The 17,529-nt window shown below is 41.2% G+C and overlaps 1 protein-coding gene across 7 annotated transcripts in view; it reads left to right on the plus strand.

Moving 5' to 3' along the window:
• The window catches only part of PPP6R3 (protein phosphatase 6 regulatory subunit 3), a 146,473-nt gene that overhangs the window by 21,229 nt on the left and 107,715 nt on the right, over positions 1-17,529 (plus strand). For 2 of the 7 annotated variants that reach the window (XM_053561213.1, XM_053561212.1), the window contains exon 2: positions 14,330-14,425. The exons of the other annotated variants lie outside the window; for them this stretch is intronic. The gene's annotated coding sequence lies outside the window, so the exon portion shown is untranslated. The remainder of the gene's footprint in view (positions 1-14,329; positions 14,426-17,529) is intronic. 7 annotated transcript variants of the gene reach the window in all.

Consider the following 17,529-nt stretch of genomic DNA (forward strand, 5'->3'; position numbering starts at 1 on the left):
TGTTTGGAATTCATTGAGTTCTTATTTCTTACCCTTCCTCTAAGGCAGTGGTTCTCAGCCTTCCTAATGCTGCAGTGTATTTTCATTGTTAAAAAGGGGTCGTGATCCACAGGTTGAGAACCCCTGCTCTAAGGATTGGTATATTCAATTTAAAAATTTCCCAGCCATTATTGCTTTGATTCTGTCTCACCTCCTTTTTTGTTTCTCTCTTTCTGGTACTTTTTAGACTTTTCCTAGACCTTTTTAATCCATCTTCCATGCTCTCTTTAATGTTTTTTCATTATTGTCACCTTTCTGTGTTACCTTCCGGTATTTTCTTCAACTCTCTCTCTCTCTTTTTTTTTTTTTTTTTGAGACAGAGCCTCAAGCTGTCACCCTGGGTAGAGTCCCGTGGCATCACAGGTCACAGCAACCTCCAACTCCTGGGCTCAGCGATACTCCTGCTTCCGCCTCCCAAGTAGCTGGGACTAACGGTACCTACCACAACACCTGGCTATTTTTTGGTTGCAGCCATCATTGTTGTTTGGCAGGCCCCAGCTGGATTCGAACCCGCCAGCTCAGGTGTATGTGGCTGGTGCCTTAGCCACGTGAGCCACAGGTGCCAAGCCTCAACTCCCTCTTTTTTTTTTTTTTTTTTTGTAGAGACAGAGTCTCACTTTATGGCCCTCGGTAGAGTGCCGTGGCATCACACAGCTCACAGCAACCTCCAGCTCCTGGGCTTAAGCACTTCTCTTGCCTCAGCCTCCTGAGTAGCTGGGACTACAGGCGCCCGCCACAACGCCCGGCTATCAACTCCCTCTTTTAACAGTTCTCTCTTTAGTTATGTTCAATCCATATTTTATTCATTGATTGAATTTAATTTCACTCTTTGTATTTTTTCATTTCGATACATTCTACTTAGTTTTTTGCCAAGCCTGCTTGTTTTTTGTTGGTAGTCTTGTGTTCTTTATCCTTTCTCTAATGTGTTGTTTCACCTATATTAACTGTATATTTGTAGGTAATAATAGTGTTTGCATGTGTTTTTTCGATCTGATTGGTTTCTGAAAACTTATTTCCTCTTGTGTTTGTTGTTTTTTATTCTGTGGTGGCAGTCTTTGTCTGCCATGCTCTAGTTGGATGAGAATGGCCAGATGCCCTGACTACATGTATAGTCAATGTTCAACAAATATTTATTGAGCTTCTATGTACTAAACACTGTCTGGGCACGTGATATTTATCAAAGACCAAAACGGATACTATTCTGTACCATGGTAGAGCTTAGCTAGGAGTGAAGCCACCTGAGGTGGGAATGGAGGTGGCTGTGAGAATTTTCTCCTCGTTTTTATCAGCCCAGCTTTGCATTTAAAGAAGGGCTTTGATATCTTAGCCAGGATTTCAGTGCCTATAGTGATCCTGTTGGCCTTTGCAGCAGATGTGTTGGGTTTCTTTTTTTTTTTTTTTTTTTTTTGACACAGAGTGTCACTCTGTCGCCCTGGATAGGGTGCCCTGGCATCATACCTCACAGCAATCTTAGATTCCTGGTCTCAAGTGACCCTCTTGCCTCAGCCTCCCAAGTAGCTGGGACTCCAGGTGCCCACCACAGTGCCAGCTATTTTTAGAGATGGGATCTTGCTCTTGCTTAGGCTGGTCTCCAACTCCTACGCTCAAGCAATCCACCTGTCTCAGCCTCCCAGAGTGCTAGGATTACAGGCATGAGCCACCACACCTGGCCTGTTTGGTCTCTTTTTATTTTTAGGCTGCTAGTATTATCTCCTATTTTGGATTATTCTTTTGGTGTCTTGCTACCTCTGAATGACCAAATAACAGATATATGCTTAATTACAATTTTTAATTTTGTTAAGGGTTAGTATTTTTTTTCCTTTAGTAATGAGTGTTCTTATGTCAGTGAGGAATTTCTTAGAGATTTTGAGCTCTTTCACATTAGTTAGTACTTTTTTTTTTTTTTTTTTTGCAGTTTTGTCTGGGGCCAGGCTCGAACCCGCTACCCCCGGTGTATGGGGCCGGCGCCCTACTCCTTTAGCCACAGGTGCTGTCCAGTACGTTTTTTATATCCAGAAATGGGAAAGATTTCAAGGACAATTGCCGTTTTGAAATGGGATCATTTGATTGCTAGAAAACGTTAACATTGAGTCTAGCCAAGTACCAACACCAAAAACAATCTGGAAAAGGGATTTGGATCAAAATAGATCACAAGCCTAGTCTGTCTTAAGAGAAGGAAAAGAGTGGAGTTCAGCATTCATGATATATTACATATCCTGAGGAAGGGGTGGGACACTTTTATACTTTCTTAATACTAAAATTTTTTTTCTCATTCTGACTAATAAATTAAAAAGAGGCAATCAGAAGCAGAAGAGCCATGGAGAGAAATAATGGCCTGTGGGCTGGTGCTAGTATTAAGGCTTATTTTATGATACATCCTGTCCATTCTGGTATCCGTTCTTGAGGAGGGTTAGGGACTTGGGTGCCAGCAGGAGCAGCACTACTGATTCCAGAAGCACAGAGTTAATACCTACCTTTAATCCTGTCTCAGTAATTTTCCATGAAGCCCAGGAGTTTTAAATATATATGTTACTGGACGAAGAGGATTCAATTTCCTGTCACTATCAGCCAGTATGCAGAGACAGGGATAGGTCCACCAAACTTTGTCATAAGGCTGGCGATTCTGGAGAACAGTCAGAGTAGCCTATTGGACTGTTCTGTTCTGTTCTGCCATTTCCAAAATGACCGTTTTATACATGAAAGTTCAAAGTAAAAGCCATGCTGTTAACCCTTATCTTAAACAACAATCAGCATAATTATTTCCCATAATAAACAATAATCAGCATAACCCAGAACCCAAAACAACATTCCAGTTCAAAAGTTAATCTCCTAAATCAGTTGTCCTAAACTACTCAAGATGCATACTTTTAGATTAAAGCTGAATGAGGTGAAAGTCCTGTAGGGCCTACACCGACCTGACCAGCTGTGTCCTCTTCAGCCTTAGCTGAATGATCCCATCTTATTATTACCTGTGCTTTCACATAGGCCGTGTAACTATTATTTTCATCCAGTTTCTAGAAACAAAGCTTGATAATGTTTCAGGGTGTTGAGAAAGGTTTGTATGAGCTAGAGAACTAGTTTAGCTGAATTGTTGTGAGGATTAAAAATTAATGTTATGGGCATGTTTGTATCTGTCCTCAGAAGAAAAGTAGAAAGCGTCCATTCTTGCTGTTTTGTCAATGCTAAAATTTTCCGATTTGTGGCATCAGTTGTTACTCATGTAGCCCTGTTAGTGAAACCTTCAGCAGCCTACCTGCTTACTACCTACCACACTGGGTAGATGTTTCTTCCAGGTTTGTTTGCAGAGCACCTGCTACGAGTTGTCACTAGTACTTGATTCTTGTGGTACGTCTTTATTCTTTCAAGAGGTGTGTGGGATTTTCATCTGAAAGATGAAGAAGCAGCCTGAGGGCAGGGAGGCAGTGGGCAGTCTAGCCTTAATGGTTAAGAGGCAGGTCATTAAGGTGGTCACAACTGGGTTGGGGTCTTGGTACAACCCTTTACTAGCTTTCTGACTTTAGGGCAGCCTTTCTGAGCTTCACTTTCCTCATATGTAAAATAGGAGTGATAGTAAAACACCCCCTCTTTTTTTTTGAGACAGAGTCTCACTTTGTCGCCCTTGGTAGAGTGCTGTGATGTCATAGCTCACAGCAGCTTCAAACTCTTGGGCTTAAGTGATTCTCTTGCCTAAGCCTCCCACGTAGCTGGGACTACAGGTGCCCGCCACAACGCCCGGCTATTTTTTTCTTGTAGTTGTCATTGTTGTTTAGCTGGCCCAGGCCAGGTTCAAACCCTCCAGTCTGCATGTGGCTGGTGCCCTAACCATTGTGCTCTGTGCGCCAAGCCAATTTTCCCCTTTCTATAGAAAATGACTTTGGGGGCTTGGCGCTCGTAGCTCAGTGAGTAGGGTGCTGGCCACATACACCGAAGCTGGCAGGTTCGAGCCTTGCCCAGACCTGCTAAAACAACAATGACAGCTGCAACCAAAAGATAGCCCGGCGTTGTGGCGGGCGCCTGTAGTCCCAGCTACTTGGGAAGCAGAGACAGGAGAATTGCTTAAGCCCAGGAGTTGGAGGTTGCTGTGAGCTGTGATGCCAAGGGCGACATAGTGAGACTGTCTCAAAAAACAAAACAAAACAAAATGACTTTGGGTAATTTGGATTTGTGTATGTGTGTATTTGTGTTTTTTCAATTTTTCTAAAGTAAAAGTCAAACTTCACAGAATAAGTGGTTAATGCCGAATTGACTGTAGTAATGAATAATAATAGCTTATTTTATGGACTCTTTCTGGCTTTGGGTTTGAAATCTTGACTAGAAACAAGATATTGTGAATTTTTCATTTTTATTCTATTGATCCTTTTTAAGGTTTATTGGCATAGAAAGTCTTAGTTTTTAAGTGATATGTGATTTATATTTATTTTGAAAAAAATTATATGAAAGGCTCAAGTTCCTTCTGATGACATTCTCCAACTCCTTTTTCCTCTTCTGCTTATACCAGTTTTGTGTCTACTTTCTTGATTTTCTTCTATATATTTACATACTTCTATATGAAATGTGCAGGAGATATGTAGAATTGGGTATGTGTGTTGTACAAATAGCCTCATAGGCTGGGCCAAATACTGAGTTATAAGCTAAGTACTTTAGCTTATCTTTGCATGTAAGCATTATACAACTGTTCAAGCAGTGGGAAGAAAACTTGTTGAATGCTCTTCTGTTTATCTCTCTTTGAAGTGAGATACAATGTTGCTTTTAATTAAGGCTCCGCTATAAATGACCAGTTATTTAGCACTTTTTTTAAAAAAAATAAGATGAAGTCTTGCTCTTTCTCCCACGCTGGAGTGCTGTGATGTGATCAGAGCTCACTATAGCTTTGAACTCCAGGCTCAAGAGATGCTCCTACATGAGCCTCCCAAAGGGCTAGGATAACAGAGGTGAGCCACCTTACCCCACCTCTATCCATTTCTTTCTTTCTTTCTTTTTTTTTTTTTTTTTTTTGTAGAGACAGAGTTTCACTTTATCACCCTCAGTAGAGTGCTGTGGCGTCACACAGCTCACAGCAACTTCCAACTCCTGGGTTTAAGTTGAGTCTCTTGCCTCAGCCTCTCAAGTATCTGGGACTACAGGCGCCCGCCACAATGCCCAGCTATTTTTCTGTTGCAGTTCGGCGGAGCCGGGTTTGAACCCCCCACCCTCGGTATATGGGGCCGGCGCCCTACTCACTGAACCATAGGTGCCACCCTCCATTTCTTTCTTTTCTTTTTTTTTTTTGGCTTAGCAGGCCCCCAGCTGGATTCAAACCTGCTGGCCCCAGTGCACAATGCTTTGGGTGCCCAGCCACCTCTATCCATTTTTGACTTTTGTGTTTTGTTGCTTTTGCTTTGTCTCTTGGAGTGTTCACATCTTTATCATTATGTAATACCTCTCTTCACCCCAATATCCTGGCTCTGAAATCTGCTCTGTCTGCAATTGTATAGGTATATATGCTTACTTAAAACATATTTTTTAGGCTCAGTGCCTGTAGCACAGTGGTTACGGTACCAGCCACATATACCCAGGGTGGCGGGTTTGAACCCTCCCTGGGCCACATGAATAATGATAACTGCAACAAAAAAAATAGCCGGCGTTGTAGCGGGCACCTGTAGTCCCAGCTACTTGGGAAGCTAAGGCAAGAGAATTGCTTCAGCCCAAGAGTTGGAGGTTGCTGTGAGCTGTGATGTTATGACACTCTATCGAGGGCAAGATAGTGTGACTCTGTCTCAAAAAAAAAGACATTTTTAAAATTTCCTTATGTTAAAATAATTTTTTGATACAGGGTCTTGTTTTATTGCCCAGGCTGAAGTGCAGAGGTACAATCATAGCTCACTGTAACCTTAAACTCCTGGGCTGAAGTGATCTGCCTTCCTTATTTCCCCAGTCTGCTGGGATAATAGGTGTGTGCTACCAAGCTTGAGTAATTTTTTTCCTTTTTTTTTTTTTTTTTTAAAGAGCTGGAATCTTGCGATGTTGCCCAGGCTGGTCTTAAAATCTTGCCCTCAATCCTCTCAAAATGCTGTTCCTGGAGTGGGTGCCTCTGCTTGGTGGTTAGGGTGCCAGCCACATGCTCTGAGGTTTGAATCCGGCCTGGGCCTGCTAAACAAACAAAAAAATGGCTGGGTGCTGAACTGGGCGTCTATAGTCCCAGCTACCCGGGAGGCTGAGGCAAGACAATTGCTTGAGCCCAGGAGTTTGAGGTTGCTGTGAGGTATGACGCCATAGCACTCTACCAAGGATGACAAAGTGAGATTCTGTCTCAATTAAAAAAAAAAAAAAATGCTGGTCCTGCTTACTTTTGATTAGTGTTAGTAGCATAATATATCTTTTTCCATCCCTTTATTTTTAATCTGCATGTCTTTATATTTAAAGTGGGCTTCTTAGAGACAACATAGAGTTGGTTCTTATTTTTTGATCCGTTCTGAAAATCTGTCTTTCAGTTGGTGTATTTAGCCCTTTAATGTGATGGTTGATACAATTGGATTAAAATTGCTGTATTGGTTCCTGTTCCATTTTGTATCCCTATTCTTTGTTTCTATTTTTGTTCACACTTTTTCTATCTTTTGTGATTTTAATCATTTTATGTTAATTCCATCTTACCTCCTGTTCTTAACACATAACTTGTTTATTCATTGATTTATTTCGGCTTTGGGGGGGGCTGCTGTGGCCTTTGCAGTGCACCTTTAGAGCTAATCCAAGTCTACTTGCAAATAACACTACGTAAGTAGTGGATGTATAAGCATACCTTGTTTCATTGCCTTTCACTTTGTTGTACTTTGCAGGTATTACAGTGGGATTTTGGTTTTTATTTATTTAATTTTTACAAACTGAGAGTTAGTGGCAACCTTGCCTTGAGCAAGTTTATCAGAACCTTTTTTGCAATAATATGCTCACTTCATTAGCATTTTTTGGCAATAAAATATTTTAAATTATGGTATGCTCAGTTTTTTTAGACATAATGCTATTGCACACTTTAAAGACTATAGTGTAAAAATAGCTTTTATATGCACTGTGTAATCAAAAAATTCATGTGCCTCCCTTTATTACAGTATGCATTTTATTACTGTAATCTGGAACCCACAATATCTCCGAAGTATGCCTGTACCTAATAATAAAGATTATTTCTAACTCTCCCTTCCTTAGCATTGCTGTCATTTATCTCACTTTTTCCTAAGCATTATACGTAGAAGCGTACATAATTATGTTGTTGCTATTACTGTTTTGAACAAACTGCTGTGTATTAGAGAATTAAGAATAAGAAAAACGAAAGCTTTTATTTTACCTTCTCTTATTCATTCTCCTGTACTCTTCTTTTGTCTGTGTAGCTCTGAGTTTCCTACCTGTATTATTTTCTTTTTCTCTCAAGTATTTTTTCCTTGCAGGTTTACTGGCAACAAAGTCCTTCAATTTTTGCTTGTCTATGAAAGTCTTTTTCCTCTTTCACTTTTGAAGGATAATTTTGCAAGATACAGAATTATAGGGTTTTTTTTCCCCTTGTACTACTTCACTTCATTCTCTTTATTTTTATTTTACTTATTATTTTCTTTTTAACTCCCCACTCTCTTCTTGCTTGCATTTTTTCTGGGAAGTTGGGTATAATTCTTGGCTTTGCTTTTCCCATCATACGTACATTACACCTTTTGTAGTTGTCCCATAGTTCTTGGATATTTTGTTTTGTTATTTTTCCCCTCTTTGGTCTTTTTTTCTCTTTGCAGTTACTGTTTCTCTTGCCATACCTTCAAGTCCACATTCTTTACTTATCTGTGTTTACTCTTCCAGTGAGTCTGTCAAAGGCACTGTTCATTTCTGGTACAGCTTTTTTCCAATAACATTTCTTTTTTTTTTTTTTTTTTGTAGAGACAGAGTCTCACTGTACCGCCCTCGGGTAGAGTGCTGTGGCGGCACACGGCTCACAGCAACCTCTAACTCTTGGGCTTCCGCGATTCTCTTGCCTCAGCCTCCCGAGCAGCTGGGACTACAGGCGCCCGCCACAACGCCCGGCTATTTTTTTGTTGCAGTTTGGCCGGGGCTGGGTTTGAACCCGCCAACCTCGGCATATGGGGCCGGCGCCCTGCTCACTTAGCCACAGGCGCCGCCCAATAACATTTCTTTTTAATTGTTTCTTACAATTTTCATCTCTCTGCTTACATGCTCCTCCTGTTCTTGCATGTTGTCTACCTTTTTCATTGAAGTCCTTCACATATTAATTATGGTTTTTAAAAAATTCCTGGTCTGACAGTTCTCCCATTCCTGAGCCTGGTTCTATTGCTTATTCATTGTTTTTTTGAGACAGAGTTTCACTATGTCGCCCTTCGTAGAGTGCTGTGGTGTCACAGCTCACAGCAACCTCAAAGTCTTGGGCTTAAGTTATTCTCTTGCCTCAGCCTCCCACGTAGCTGGGACTACAGGCGCCCACCACAATACCCGGCTATTTTTTGGTTGTAGTTGTCATTGTTGTTTGGCAGGCCTGGGCTGGATTCGAACCCACCAGCTCCAGTGTATGTGGCTGGCGCCTTAGCCGCTTGAGCTACAGGCGCTGAGCCAAAGTAGTTTCTCTTGACATCAGGTCTTGGTAAGACGAGAATGCGCTGCCATATTCCAGAATGCTTCCTTTTCTTCTCCCTCTGTCAGAAACAAAAGGGGATTTTTATCCAACATTTACTGTGAGGACCCGCTGGAGCTCCTAGAGGTAAAACTCACAAAAGTATGGGGAGCCTGTTTGCCTCCCAAGTTTTTACCTCTCATAGTTGTCCACACTGAGGATCCAGAAATTTGTCAGTTATAGTCCAGGTTTTCCTACCCTGGCACTGGTTCCCATGGAGGTTGCTCTTCTACCAAGTTCTCATTCCCGGTATCTTCCTTACTGTCCCTCCAATGTGGGGATAGCAGTTTGCCCAGTGACCTTACCTTTCAAGTTCTAAGAAGAGTTGTTGATTTTTTAGTTTTTCATCCAGATTTTGACTTGTTGTCAAGAGAGTGATCATTTCTGAGATCCTTACATGCTGGCTGCAAACCAGAAGTTTTGTTTTAACTATTTCGCAGTACAAAGTTCATTCGTCTTAAGTACATTCACGTTGTTGTGCACCAGCACCACTATCCATCTCTAGAACGGTTTTCATCTTCCCTCACTGAAGCACAATACCTGTTAAACACTAACTCCCCAATAACCTTCCCTCTCAGTCCCTGGCAACCACATTCTACTTTCTTTATAAATTTGACTACTCAAATACCTCAGGTGGAATCATATCGTTCTTGTCCCTGTGTGACTGGCTTCAAGTACAGTGTCTTTGAAGACTCCATGTTGTAGCATGTGTCCGGATCTCCTTTGTTTTTAAGGCTGAATTATATTTCATTTTTGTTTATCCATTAATTGATCAATGGCCACTATTTTGCTTCCACCTTTTGCCTATTGTGAATAATGCTGCCATGAACATGAGTGTATAAATGTCTGCGAAAGTCCTGCTTTCATTTCTTTTGGGTATATACCCAGAAGTAGAATTGTTGGATCATGTCGTAGATCTATTTTTACTTTTTTTTTTTTTTTTTTTGAGACAGAGTCTCGATCTGTCATCCTGAGAAGGGTGCTGTGCCGTCACAACTCACAGCAACCTCAAACTCTTGGACTTAAGCAGTTCTCTTGCCTCAGTCTCCCAAGTAGCTGGGACTACAGGTACCTGCCACAACACCTGGCTATTTTTGGTTTTTGTTGCGGTTGCCATTGTTGTTTTAGCTGGCCCAGGCCCTACCCACCAAGCTACGGGTACTGCCTACTTTTACTTTTTTCCCATAATGAATGTACACCATTTTACATTTCTCCAACAGTGTAGTAGGGTTCCAGTTTGTCCACACCAGCACATCTGTGAGCTATATTGTGGTTTCAAAGTGTGGCTGTGACTCATGGTTCAGGTCATACACACACTTTGGAGACTGAGGTGGGATGATTGCTTGAGCCCAGGAGTTTGAGACCAGTCTGGGCAACGTAGACCCTGCCTTTGCAAGAAAACCAAAAATGAAAACAAAGAACAACGAAGTACTGTTTGGTGTTTAAGTCTTTCTGGCAGCAAAATTCAGGGAAGAGTTTCTTTGTAGAATTTACAAGTTCTGTGATACTGTGTTTTCCTGGTTTTCTTCTTACTGTTCTTGGCTCTCTCTTTGAATTTTATTCCAGGCCACTTTCTCATTTTGTTCTTTATCCTTTCTCATTTTCCACAGTTCCTTGGGTAATCTCTGCTTTCATGGTTGAACTTAATCATGTATGTGCTAATGATGCTCATGGCTACCTTTAGCCCTGATTTTCTACTGAGTCCCAGGGCTTACTGGGCATCTCCCCTCACACTCATTCTGCCCTCGAATCAGTTATGACCCTAGTAACATAGAGGCACAAACTCTAGACCGGAGTCCTAATACTGACATACTAGGTATTTAATCTCATATACAATGGGAGGGGTAACAGTTACTATACAGATTAAATGATAGTTCATATAATGTTTATATTACAGCATGCATAGATTGTAGTTAAGGTTTATGGTCATTATTACTATCTTCTGTACAAATAATTTCTCCCATTTTTTTGAAAAATTTCTTTTGTCATAGGATCACCCAATCAAAAGGTGCTGTCATTTATATTAATCTTATATATCATAATACTGTTTAAAAAGCTGGTTCTGGGCGGCGCCTGTGGCTCAAGGAGTAGGGCGCTGGTCCCATATGCCAGAGGTGGCGGGTTCAAACCTAGCCCCGACCAAAAACCAATAAATAAATAAATAAATAAATAAATAAAAAAGAAATAATTGCAAAAAAATAAAAAGCTGGTTCTTACATAGAGAATATCAGCATTATAGATGAACATACCTGTTTCCCCATATTCCTCTCCCAATATTAAATAGTTTTAATTATTTGTGATTTGTTTGCTGCTTCCCTGGATATAAGGGAATACTTTATGGATTCATTAAGAAAATTAATGAAAATTAATTAGTTAATGAAATTAAATTTCTTTAAGAAAATTTATGAAAAATTTATAAAAGGCCGTGCATTTTTCAGATGTTGGCTTGCATTTTGGTGTCTTGGTGACTGAGTGCTCTGTTAGATCATTTGACCATTGGATTAACTGGTATTTTGAGTTTATTCCTCTCCATATGTTGAAAGGACTTTATCTTTTGTTTTAATTCCTATACTTTATATCATTGCTTCTTTTATTGCCTGTTTTATTCTCTCCCAAACTCTATTACTGAGAACTGTCCTTGTAAGAAGCCCCCCCATTTTATATCATATAAATTTGTTACAGTATATTAAATTACCTTCTTAGAGTTAGTGTCATTAACTATAAATGGAGTTATGAGAAATAAATTAAATTTATTCAGGTATTTGAGTGTTTTCCAAGTGCCAGGGTTGAAAATGTTTAAGAACAGACTGGTGCATTTGAGGTCCTTTGCAAATAATAGCGAGTTGTTGTGATACTTCTGCATGTAGTAGTAGCATGGTGGAAAGAGGGTAGCATTTCACTGGCCACTTCTCAACTGTATGTTACCTGGCTCAGTTACTATCTCTGTAATACAGATTATTTGTAAAAAATATTATGACTTATGTAAGACTGTCATGGGGGGAGCAAATGAAAACATGTGAATGAATACATTGGGCATCGTCTGTGGCTTAGTGAATACGGCGCTGGCCCCAGACACGGAGGGTGGCGGGTTTAAACCTGGCCCCGGCCAAACTTCAAAAACAATAAAAATGCAAATACATTTAGTAAAGCAAAGTACAGATGCAAAAGTCCTTAAAAAATAATTTTTTCAGGCTCGGTGCCTGTGGCTCAAGCGGCTAATGCACCAGCCACATACACCTGAGCTGGAGGGTTCTAATCCAGCCTGGGCCTGACAAACAACAATGATGGATGCAACCAAAAAATAGCCAGGTGTTGTGGCAGGTGCCTGTAGTCCCAGCTACTTGGGAGGAAAGGCAGGAGAATTGTTTGAGCCCAGGATTTGGAGGTTGCTGTGAGCTGTAATGCCACCACACTCTACCCAGGGTGACAGCTTGAGGCTCTGTCTCAAAAAAAATAAATAATAATTTTTTCATAGCACCTTCTTTTGCAAATCTCGATTATATTATTCTTTTATAATAGCTTTCTTGAAATATAATTTAAAGCATACAATTTAGTGTTTTTTAGTAATATCCACAGAGATGTACAACTATCACAGTTGCTTAGAATATTTTGATTACCCCCAAAACAAACCTCCTACCCTTTAGCAGTCACTTTTCATTTCTCTCTCACGTATTTTATGTTTCTATGGATTTGTCTATTCTGGGCATTTCATACAAATGGAATTGTACAATATGTCGTCTTATTGTGGCTAGCTTATTTGTCCTAGCCATGTTTTGAAGATTCATTTGTGTTGTAGCATATGTCCATACTTAATTTCTTTTGCCTACTATCTTTTTTTAAGGAGAATACTACTATTTTCTTCACCAGTTGATAGATATTTGGGTATTTCTAACGTTTGGCTTTTAGGAATTATGCTTCTGTGAACATTTGTGTACAAATTTTTCTGTGGGCATACGTTTTTGTTTTTCCTGGATATACATACCCGCATACAACTATTTTAAATTACACACGAACTTTATGGACACCGTGTGTGTGTGTGTGTGTGTGTAATTGTTGGGTCATATGGTACTCCTGTGTTTATTCTCTTGAGAAACCGCCAGATTGTTCTCTAAAGAGGTCATACCATTTTACATTCCTACCAGTAGTGTGTGAGGACTCTAGTGTTTCCACATCCCTGTGAACACTTGTTTTCATGTGTCTCTTTGATTGTAACCATCCTAGTGGTGTGACGTTGTATCCTATTGTGGTTTTGACATGCATTTCATTGATGGCTAAAGACTGGACTTTTTTTTTCCATGTGCTTGCTGGTCATTTCTCTTCTTTTCTTCAAATTATCCCCTGGGCACTCTATGTTGCCCAGGCTGCACTTGAACCATTAGGTTCAAATGATCCTTCCACCTCGGTCTCTCAAGTAGCTCAGGTACATAACATCACATCTGGCTAATTTTTAAAAATTGTTTTTTTTTTTTTTTTTTTTTTAGGGATGGGGTCTTGCTGTGTCCCTGGTCTGGTCTTGAACTCCTGGGCTCATGCAGTCCTCCCACCTTAGCCTCCCAAAGTGCTGGGATTATAGGCATGAGCCACTGTGCCTGGCTTACTTTTTCTTTTTTGGCTCCTCAAAATTCAGCTTAACTGACGTCATTCTTGTCCCGCTTAATTCTCCTATTTCCTACTTCTCTCTTGTGTTACTAGTATTTAAAAGCTATTGATTTGGTTCAGTGCCTGTAGCTCAGGGCACCAGCCACATACACCTGAACTGACAGGTCGAACCCAGCCCAGGCCTGCCAGTGACAACTGCAACCAAAAAATAGTCCTGCATTGTGGTGGGTGCCTATAGTCCCAGCTACTTGGGAGGCTGAGGCAAGAGAATTGCTTAAGTCCAAGAGTTTGAGGTTGCTGTGAGCTGTGACACCATGGCACTCTACCAAGGGTGATATAGTGAGACTCTGTCTCAAAAAAATAAATAAATAAAAGCTATTGATTTAAAGTAGAGAAATACAGAAAGGTACACATATTCTAAATAATTTTTCACTAGCTGAAATCCACCTAGGTAATCAGTCCCTCATATGTCCTTTTGTGTCCCCTTGGCTTTAACTGCTCCCTAGGGGCAACCATTGTTCTTACACCTAATAGCAACTGATTAGTTTTGCCTTGTTTTGATCTAAATTAAGTAGAATCTTACAGTGTATTCTCAGGTCTGCTTTCTCTTGGCATTATCTGTGAGATTATCCATGTTATTGCATGCACCTGTTGATTATTTGTCATTGTTGCTAGATGAAATTTCATTGTATGAAATTATCTTGGTGGAGATACATGTATTTGGATAGATGCTAGTTTTAGGCTATTCCAAATAGTGCTGTTCTGAACTTTCAAAGTTTACATCTTAGTAAACAACATATGTAGGCACTCCTGGGAAATATACCTGGAGCGAAATTGCTGGGTCATAGGGGTATGCATATAGACAGTATTGGAAAACTGGCAGAATCTACTTTGCTAGCAGTGTTTAAGTTCCATTTACTCTGCCCTCTCCAGTATTTCATATTTTATCTTTTTGTTTTCCTGTTTGTGTTACTTCTCTATTTACGATTGCTCAGTAATTTATCCTCAAACTGTGTGGCTTTAAACAGCAATTAACATTTCTTATCTCCTTGTTTCTAGGGATCAGGAACTTGGGCGTGGCATGGCTGGCTGGTTCTGGCATGGGGGAGATTAACTCTCTGAAGGCTCCGTGGAGCTGGGAGGATCTTTTCTAAGGTGGCTTCATATGCTTGGCAAATCAGTTGTGACTGTTGGTGGGAGAACTCAGGTCCTTTTCATCTGAGCCTTTGCCCAGGGTGTCTGAGTGTCAGTCCTAGCTGTCTAATTTTGCCATGTTCTTTCTGTAAGAAGAGAGTCACTCATGGCTCAGTCTTAAGTTCAATGGGAGGGGAGTTGGGTTCCATTTTCTGAAAGGAGTGTCTGGATTTGTGAACTTTTTTTTTTTTTGGTAGAGACAGAGTCTCACTTTACCACCCTCGGTAGAGTGCCATGCCATTACAGGACTCACAGCAACCTCCAGCTCTTGGGCTTTCGCGATTCTCTTGCCTCAGCCTCCCAAGCAGCTGGGACTACAGGTGCCCACCACAACGCCCGGCTATTTTTTGGTTGCAGTTCAGCCGGGGCTGGGTTTGAACCCGCCCCCCTCGGTATATGGGGCAGAGCCCTACTCACTGAGCCACAGGCACCACCCCCAGGATTTGTGAACTTCTTAAGAAGCTTTATCTTGCTTTGAATTGAAATGTATTTTAAAACAGTACTCAGTAGGCTTCCTTTATTGTAGGTAGAAATCTTCTTTTTTTTTTCTTTCCAGACAGAGTCTCACTTTGTTGCCCTTAGTAGAATGCTCACAGCAACCTCCAACTCCTGGGCTTAAGCAGTTGTCTTGCCTCAGACTCCCAAGCATCTGGGTCTACAGGCGCTCACCACAACGCCCAGCTGTTTGTAGAGACGAGGTCTCACTGTGGCTCAGACTGGTCTCAAATCTGTGGCTCAGGCATTCCACCCGCCTTAGCCTCCCAGAGTACGAGGGTTGCAGGCGTGAGCCACTGCCCGGCCCTGGTAGGGATCTTTCATCAGATACATGTGTTGTGAATATCTTCACCTGTGCTGTGGGTTGTCAGCACGGCTTCTGAGGAAGAAGTTCTGTTAATTGTTTTCCTTTATGGTCAGTCATGCTTATATTATTTTGAAGAAAATCTCCACATAATAATTTTGTGTCCTCTATGAATGTGTTGGTGCAAGGTAAAAATCTGTCAAAGATAAGGACTTTTTGTTGTAATCATTAAAACTTTGTCACAGCTTTCTTTTTTTTTTTTGAGACAGTCTCACTGTGTCACCCTCTGTAGAGTACTGGGGTGTCACAGCTCACAGCAACCTCAGACTCCTGGGCTTAAGCGATTCTCTTGCCTCAGCCTCCCAAGTAGCTGGGACTACAGGTGCCTGCCACAATGCCCGGCTATTTTTTTGGTTGTAGTTGTCATTGTTTGGCAGGCCCAGGCTGGGTTTGAACCATCAGCTCCAAGGTATGTGGCTGGCACCCTAGTTGCTGAGCTACAGGCACCAAGCCAGAACATTATCACATCTTAATAAAAACAATACAACAATTGCTTTATGTTATTCAATGCCTAGTCACAGTTAAAATTTCCAGTTGTTTCAATATCGTAAATTTTTTGTATGGTTTTCTAATTTTGGCAAATCCAAAATAAGGCCTACCTATTTCTAAGTCTGTAGGAGTTAGCTATTTGTGGGAGACCTGGATTTCTAGTTTTGTGGTGTTCCCCACAGTATTCTAATAACCTTATTTCTGTATAGCAGTTGAATCTTGAGGATGTTTCTTTTTTGGAGGGGGGTAAAGTTTGTTGTACTCTCATTTTAAAACTTTTCTTTCAAACTGGTGTTGCTCCTTTGGTTGTGTATGGTCTGTTTCTGGAGGTTGAATGTGGAGCCAAACTGAATTTTTTTTTTTTTTTTAAAGAGAGTCTCATTTTATTGCCCTCGGTAGCGCGTGCTATGGCAGCACAGCTCATAGCAACCTCCAACTCCTGGGCTTAGGCGATTCTCCTGCCTCAGCCTCCAAGTAGCGGAGACTACAGGCGCCCGCCACAACACCTGGTTATTTTCTTGGTTGCAGTTTGGCCAGGGCTGGATTCAAACCTGCCATCCTCAGTATGGCACCTTACTCACTGAGCCATAGGCGCCGCCCAGAGAGAAGTAATTTTAAAGCCCATGGAAATGGCTTCATTTATTCAACAAACCCTGGTTTGAGTCTTGGCTTTGTTTCAGTTGCTGGGGAAACAGCATGAATAACAATTGTGAATTTACTCCTAGTAAATGTGGTCAACAGGAGAATGTAATATAGGAATGTCCACAGCCTGTACTCTGTGGAAACCTCACATTATTAGTCCTTTAGAAAAAGAAGGAGAAGGAGGAACCTTCTAGCTAAGGAGACTGAGAAGTGGCCACTGAGAAAGTAAGGAGAGTAAGATGACAAAGAAGCCAGGCAAGGAGAAAGTTCTAATGAGGTGAGCTGTTTTGAATGCTGCTGAGAGTGAGGTTAAGATGAGGACAGAAAAGTTTCATTTGGATTTAGCCCCATCTGGAGGTGATTGGTGACTTGAAAGAGCAGTTTCGGTTGAGTTGTATAGATAGATACCAGATTGGAATGAGTTGAAGAGGGAATGCTATCAGACAAAGGGCCTATTTTCTTTCTTTTAAGTAACCACTGTAAATCACTAAGAAGACCAGCCCAATAGAAAAATAGACAAAAGGGGCGGCTCCTGTGGTTCAGTGGGTAGGGTGCCGGCCCCGTATACAGATGGTAGTGGGTTCAAACCCGGCCCCTGCCAAACTGCAACAAAAAAATAGCTGGGCATTGTGGCAGGCGCCTGTAGTCCCAGCTACTCGGGAGGCTGAGGCAAGAGAATCGCCTAAGCCCAAGAGCTGGAGGTTGCTGTGAGTTGTGATGCCATAGCGCTCTACCGAGGGCGATGGTAAGACTCTGTCTCTTTAAAAAAAGTAAATAAATAAATAAAAAATAGACAAAGGATATAAATAGACAGTTGGCAGAAAAGTGAAGTACAAATGGCTCTTAAACACATGAATGATGCTCAGCCTTCCTCACAAGAGAAAAGCAAATGTATTATGTACAGGGTGTTGGGGAAGCTGGCATCTATACCTTGCTGGTGGGAATGTGGATAGTCCTGACCTCTGTGGAACCGTTTGACACTGTGCATCTAATTAGAAACACACATTCTTTGGTCCAGCAGTTCCACTTCTGGGAACGCTGGCATTTTTTTATAACAGCAAAATTTGAAAACTAA

The sequence above is a fragment of the Nycticebus coucang genome, chromosome 14, assembly GCF_027406575.1.
Source record: "Nycticebus coucang isolate mNycCou1 chromosome 14, mNycCou1.pri, whole genome shotgun sequence".
Taxonomy (NCBI): Eukaryota; Metazoa; Chordata; class Mammalia; order Primates; family Lorisidae; genus Nycticebus; species Nycticebus coucang.